Source organism: Suncus etruscus, chromosome 1, assembly GCF_024139225.1.
Source record: "Suncus etruscus isolate mSunEtr1 chromosome 1, mSunEtr1.pri.cur, whole genome shotgun sequence".
In the NCBI taxonomy this organism is placed as follows: domain Eukaryota; kingdom Metazoa; phylum Chordata; class Mammalia; order Eulipotyphla; family Soricidae; genus Suncus; species Suncus etruscus.
This window is the reverse complement of record NC_064848.1, coordinates 54,834,456-54,841,657: the sequence shown is the minus strand read 5'-3', so window position 1 is coordinate 54,841,657 and position 7,202 is coordinate 54,834,456.

The window sequence follows — 7,202 nt, the reverse complement described above, 5'->3', positions numbered from 1 at the left end:
CCAAACTTGAAAGACTTAATATAAGAGTGCCTCATTCACTCAACAGAAATTTTGTGGCTGCTATTTCATTTGTTATATCAAGTAACTAAATCAAATGACCAAACATTTTGGATTTCCCAGGACTGAGAAATCTCTTTTGGTGCTTCAGTTGCTGTGCTAAAACCAAAAAAATTCCTCAGACCCAATTAGGTCTGCCACTCTAGCACCTGTACTCATAGCTGCAGAGGCATGAAGAGGGGCCTAGGAGGGTCAAGTGGAGATATAAAGGGAAATTCATGATGCAAAGCTTTCTCAGAAAATCCGAAACTTTATTTTATTTTTTGGATAAAGTCTCCTAGGAGAGGTTCTAAGTATATATTTTCACACCTGGTTGCTGGGAATTTTTCCCAAAATCTGTGCATCAGGTATTTTCAGCCATCTTCAGACCTGGTTCATTCCATCTCCTTTTCTGTTTGAGGTACAGAGAGTTTGAGGATTAATTATTCTCCCCTTTTACATTGTTGATTTTTGATACCAAAAACCCCTAAAAACACCTTGATTCTTTTCTTATAATTGTTCCTCTTGTTAGGCCTTCATCCCATTAAATCTCATAGTTGAACTTTCACCATGACCAATTGGCCACTTTTCATTAGAAAAGAATATTTAAAGTTTATAGGGCCAAAAATCAACATGTTTCTTTTTGGCATGAATTTCTGTGTATCTATACCCAAAACTCTGTTTGCAAAAGCTCATTATAAGCTAAGGATCTATCTTGAAGCAATAGTCTGTTGTAAATGAAATTATGTAGTTACATACCAGAACTACCATACTTTTTTGGTGATAGATGGCTCCTAATGCCATTCACCTATCCTGTTTTTATAGTCTTGCATAAATCACATTCCTTTTTTCCAATAAGTTCTGAATAAATTGAAAAATGAAACAAAGGGTAAAAGCCAGAGTTCTTTGCATGTGGAAGACCCAGGTTTAATATCTGGCACTAGTAGCTTTCTAAACACATTTGGGAGTGACCCAGAACACAGATTTGAGAGTAATCTATACATTCTGCCAGGTGTGACCTAAAACCCAAGAAGCCTAGAGAATTTCACAATGACTCAGAGCCTAGCCTTGCTAGCTTCTGACCCAAATCTTCAGGATCCACATATGCCAAGCACAATCCTGGCAGCTCTGTTATCTAAGGCCTCATTGGAGGCAAGTGCCATAAATGATTCCTGGTTGCAGTGCAGCCAAATGTATGAAAGTACATACAAAAAGGGGCATGCTAGCTACAAACTAAAACTAAAATATGTGCTCAAACCATAGGCAGGTAGTGTAAAGAAGCATGTATGTGAGTACCACAACCATGGTGCTCAATTAACAGTGTCTCAACTGACATCATGAGCCTCAGCATGCATTGTTCAGGCTCTGTGAATAAATAAATGGAAATCTCAGGGAGAACCACTGCCAAGGGGCATGCAGGCCCTGATCATTGTAACAACAACAATGAGGAAAAGTGGAAGAGAAATTATGCAACCAAAGGAACAATAAATTGAAGCTCAAAATATCGCATTTACTACCTATAAATATTAAATTAGAGAATGTGACTATGCCAAAAAGCAAAAGAACTAGGCAGATTTATGCAATCTGCCCAACAAAAGTGGCAATGACTCTAAGGCTTAGGTAGGGCCAAGGGTATGGCAAGATCAGGGCTTGCACTCCGTTTGTACTTCCTAAATTTACCAATCTGTTTAAATCTCTCTAGTCCTACACCTCTGGGGGGAAAAGGGGCTGAAAAAGCATCCACCTGTTAGGGGCTAAGGAGTCAGGCAACCTTTTTCACTTGAAGGAACTGTAAAGTATGAACAAAGTCCAGCTCCAGGTAAGAAAAGTCCTTATTCCATCAGGGCAATATTTTTTCAAGATTTTTTTAATGTGTAGCAGAAAAAGGGGGAAAAGTCAAGGTGAATTGGGTAGTGAAAATTATAAATGCTCTTGGATTAAAAAGGAGCAATGGAGGAGGTCAAAAAGTACATAAAATAATGTTCCACATCATTAATCATCAGTGAGCTGTAAATCAAAACAACACAGAAGGGAGCCGGAGAGATAGCATGGAGGAAAGGTGTTTGCCTTTCATGCAGATGGATGGTGGTTCGAATCCTGGTATCTCATATGGTCCCCTGTGCCTGCCAGAGGTGATTTCTGAGCATAGAGTCAGAAGTAACCCCTGAGTGCTGCTGGGTATGACCCCAAAACCAAAGAATAAATAAATAAATAAATAAATAAATAAATAAATAAATAAATAAATAAATAAATAAATAAATAAATAAATAAATAAAACAAAATAAAAACAAAACACCACAGAAAATGGTATACATCGCAAAGAAAAAAAACAACCAGTGCTGGCATGGATGTGGGTAGAAAGGGACTCTAATTCACTGCTGGTGGGAATGCTAACTAGCCCAACATTTCTGGAAAACAATATAGATATCCTTAAAAAAAAAAACTATAAAAATTAAATTAAAGAAAAACAACCTAAAGGGGCCAGAGCAGTGGCACTGAGTGGTAAGGCATCTGCCTTGCTGGCACTAGTCTAGGACGGACCTCAGTGTAATCCTCCGGCATCCCATATGATCCCCAAAGCCAGGAGCAATTTCTGAGTGCTAGGAGTTACCCCTGTGGAAAAAATAATTAATTAATTAATTAAAATAAATAAAACAGGAAAAAAACTACAAACTGAGCCTCTTTATGATCTAGGGATATACCCTAGGAACACAAAATCATAATACAAAAATGACTTCTGTGCTTCTATGTTTATTGTAGCACTATTTACAATAGCCAGAATCTAGAATCAACCCGATTGCCCAATAACAAGTTAGTGACTAAAGAAACTTGGTATATCTACACAATAGAATACTATGCAGCCATTAGAAAAAATAAATTTGTGAATTTTGCTTATACATGAATGAACATGGAGAGTATTATGTCAAGCGAAATGAGTCAGAGGGAAAAAGATAAATATAGAATATTCTTATGCATTGCTCATGACTGGGATATAAGGATAATAAAATACTGGTGGAAATAATATCCAGAGACAACAGAGATGAAAATCAGGGGGACCATTTCATGGTAGGTAGCTTGCCACAAAGAGTAGAAAGTGCAGTTAGAGTAGAGAAGGTCTAATTTGAAAAGGACATTCATGGCATTTGCAGTAGTACAAACCACAATGTCACAGAAGAAAACAGAGATGGGGAGAGACAAAGAGAGAGAGACAGAAAGACAGACAGAGCCAAAAAGTGAGGTAAAATACATGCCCCAGAGGTGACGGGAGAGGGCTGGTGAGAGGAAAGAAGGCATCCAGGAGGGTGAAAGGAAAATTGTTGACATTGGTTGCAGGAATGAACACTGGTAAAGGTTGTTGTACATTGTATGACTGTAACTCAATCATGAGCAATTTTATCTGTGGAAAAAAAAAACTGTATTATGAACAACTTTGTAACCATGATGTTTAAATAAAAAAATATATATTATAAAATAGAAAAAGGGCCCAAGCGGTAGCATAGCGGTAGGGCACTTGCCTTGCACACAGCTGACTCAGGACAGATCTTGGTTTGATCCCCAGTTTCCCATATGGTCCCCCAAGCCAGGAGCGAGTTCTGAGAACATAGCCAGGAGTAACCCCTGAATGTCACCGATGTGGCCCAGAAACCAAAAAAAAAAAAAAACAATAGACAAAAGAAATTAACCAGACTTCTCAAACTTGATAAAACTCAGATAGAATGAGGGTAAGAACAATTTTGGATTACACACACAAAAAAGTGAGGGGTTTGGTTCCTGATAAAAGAAAAAGCCAATCAGAGAGAGTCCCTTCTTGAGCAGGTGAGAATACCAGGAGTATGTAAGGATCTAACCATCCAAGCAGCTAAGGTCTGAATGCTGGGAACAATGGGATGCCTGAAAGTTTTCTTAAGTGGCTTGACTGGTGTGACTGCATTTGAAAACCAATATCCAAACTACTTAAACATTCAGTTAAATACTAAATTGTGCTGTTATCAGGTGACAATAGATATCAACACCAATCAAAATTGTAACTCTATTTTTAAAAAATTAGTTAAGAAATATTTGTTTATTTCTATTTTATAAGGAAATTAAAATTTCCAGCAGAATGATACTTGTGGACTTGCTTTGGCAGTGCCTGGCACATACTCCTTAAGGAAAGTCCATTTGGCAGATGTCCAAGAGCAGAGAAAGCTTCATGCTGAGACAATTCAGGATGCTCCCCAGGCACAAAGCTCTCAAGAATCCCTTAGGAGAAACTAAAAGACTGGCCCAAATCTCTCAGGCACAGCCTTATAAAGCCAAAGTTTCAGAGAAAAGCCTAAAGTGGATTTATCATTTTTCAATTTTATCTTCTTTAATTCTATATGACCCTTTTTAAATGTGATTATAATCACCTTGCTTGTTAACTGAAGCAATATTGTGAGAGGAAAATCAAATCTCAAAAGTCATGGCTGTTGGGGCTTGAGATAGTGCAAGGATTAAGGCACTTGTCTTGCACTGAACTAACCCCAGTTTGACTCCTGGCATTACAATGGACCCCTGAACTCCACCAGGAATGATCTTTAAGCAGACCCAGAAGTAAGTTCTGAGTACAGCCGGGTTAGGCACAAAAAGAAGTCTGGATTGCTTCTATAATTCCTGATATCTTTCCTCCACTCCCCAACACCCACTCATTGCCACAATTATTCCTTTCAATGCAGAAACTTCTCTTTTCCTGCTTCAACCTTCTCTTAGAGTTGGGACTTCACTATACCGTAGAGAAGGATCAAGAGTTATTTGCTTTTCACACTTTGAGCTCTTGATGTTTAAAGAAAGGCATTTTCTTTCCTCAAAAAAAAAAAAAAATACTGGGAAGCTGAGAACAAGGTCTCTATAAAGAGCTTTCTAGAACCGCAGACACTCTCCTAAAGAAGGTTACTTCTCTAACATCCATCACTCACTGTTATGGACCTGGCACTGGCAGTACCTATCTTTGTAGGACAGTCTGGCTGGTACCCAGAGTCTGTACTTCTCCCTCTAGCCCATGGGGGAAAAAATCACCTGCATCTCACCAGAGAATAACAAGTAATTTCTTGTCCTCTTCCTCTAATCTTCTCAACACATTCTACATAAGTGTTTGAAAAGAGATTTGCTCTCCAGACCAAGAGAACTTTGCTGAGCCTGAACTTGTTTCAACCTTATCATGGGTGTTAAAGCACTTTCCTTGCATGATGCCTGATCTGATTCCATCCCTGAATTGCATATGATCCCCCCTCCCCCGCTAGCACCAACAGAGTTACTCTTGAGAAAAGTGCAGAGAATAGTCATGAGTCCTGCTATGTATGGCCCCAAAGTGAAAGAAAAGAAAGAAAGAAAAGAAAGAAGAAAGAAAGAAAGAAAGAAAGAAAGAAAGAAAGAAAAGAAAGAAAGAAAGAAAGAAAGAAAAGAAAGAAAAAAGAAAAAAAGAAAGAAGAAGAAAGAAAGAAAGAAAGAAAGAAAGAAAAAGAAAGAAAGAAAGAAAGAAAGAAAGAAAGAAAGAAAGAAAGAAAGAAAGAAAGAAAGAAAGAAAGAAAGAAAAGAAAGAAAGAAAGAAAGAAGAAAAAGAAAGAAAGAAAGAAAGAAAGAAGAAAGAAAGAAAGAAAAAAGAAAGAAAAGAAAGAAAGAAAGAAAGAAAGAAAGAAAAGAAAGAAAGAAAGAAAAAAGAAAGAAAGAAAGAAGAAAGAAAGAAAAAAGAAAGAAAGAAAAAAGAGAAGAAAGAAAGAAAGAAAGAAAGAAAGAGAGAAAGAAGGAAGGAAGGAAGGAAGGAAGGAAGGAAGGAAGGAAGGAAGGAAGGAAGGAAGGAAGGAAGGAAGGAAGGAAGGAAGGAAGGAAGGAAGGAAACAAAGAAACAAAAAGAAAACAAAGAAAGAAAGAAAGAAAAGAAAGACCATAATATGAAGAGGATGAGAAGAGTGTATTTCCACTCCAGAGTTATAGCAGAGAACCCCCTAGACCAACATAATTTATTATACACCCTAACCAAGAATTTAGCTAATTGAGGAGTACAATTTGGTAATTTCCTTCCAGATCTTAGGATGATAAAAATTTCATATTATAAGGGACCTTAGAGGCCATCTGCTTACTTATTACAGAAATCGTCTTTCCAACGTATCTCATAGGCATGGAAATAGAGAAAACCTGTTTAATTCCATTTCCAAAATGGAGAACTATTTTTTTTTTTTGGCCACACTCAGTTTGATGCTCAGGCAATTACTCCCTGGCTAAGCGCTCAGAAAAACTGCCTGTGGCTTGGGGGGAACCATATGGGACGCCGGGAGATTGAACCACAGTCCCTTCTTGGCGAGCGCTGGCAAGGGCAGACACCTTGCCTCTAGCGCCACCCCTCACCAGCCCCTATGGAGAAACTATTTTTAAAGAAAGTTTATTGGGACAGTTAGAGGAGAAAGTAGAAGGTATCTCCCACGCTGAAGTTGTTGTTCTATTTCTAATGTCCAAGGATAGACATTGTTTTAGCTTATTGTCAATGAAGAGTCCTTCAGTGTTTGCATGGTTTTTCTTGGCTGTTCTCATGGGCAGTTATCAGCACTTACAGATAGACTGACACATTCCTTACTAAGAACTACTTGTGGGCTCGTTCTCATCCTGGCTGCAATTCTGGGGAATATGCCTCTAGTGTCTCAAAGGTTCCTGATTAATGGCAGTGGCTGGGGGGGGTCTATATACAATGCTCTAGCAGTGAGAGTAATCTGGATTGCATATTATTAACCTTCTGCTGTTCCTGAGGTACTGCTTTGTTCTTCTCTCTCTTGGCATTGCTGTCCCTCTGAGCCATAGATGGCAGATCACTACCACTGGGGGGCAAATATAGTTTTCCTGCAGTTAGCAAATGAAATGGAGTATACAAGGCTCAAGGTTATAGTTTAGTAATAGAGCACTTGCCTTGTATTCTTGAGTCCTGGTTTCAATCCCTGACACCACCTGATCCCCTGAGCTCTACTAGGAGTGACCTCCAAGCAATGTACCAGAACTTCTAAGTATGACTAAAAGTAAAAATAAAAAAAGGCATAGCACACAGGTCCCCTGGGCTGAACTCCTAGTCCCAGGGGGCCAAGATCCCCCCCAAACCTGGTGGGTCTTCAGGGCCCACGCTGGTTAATCGGGCCCATGGGGGAGGGGCGGGGAGAAATCCC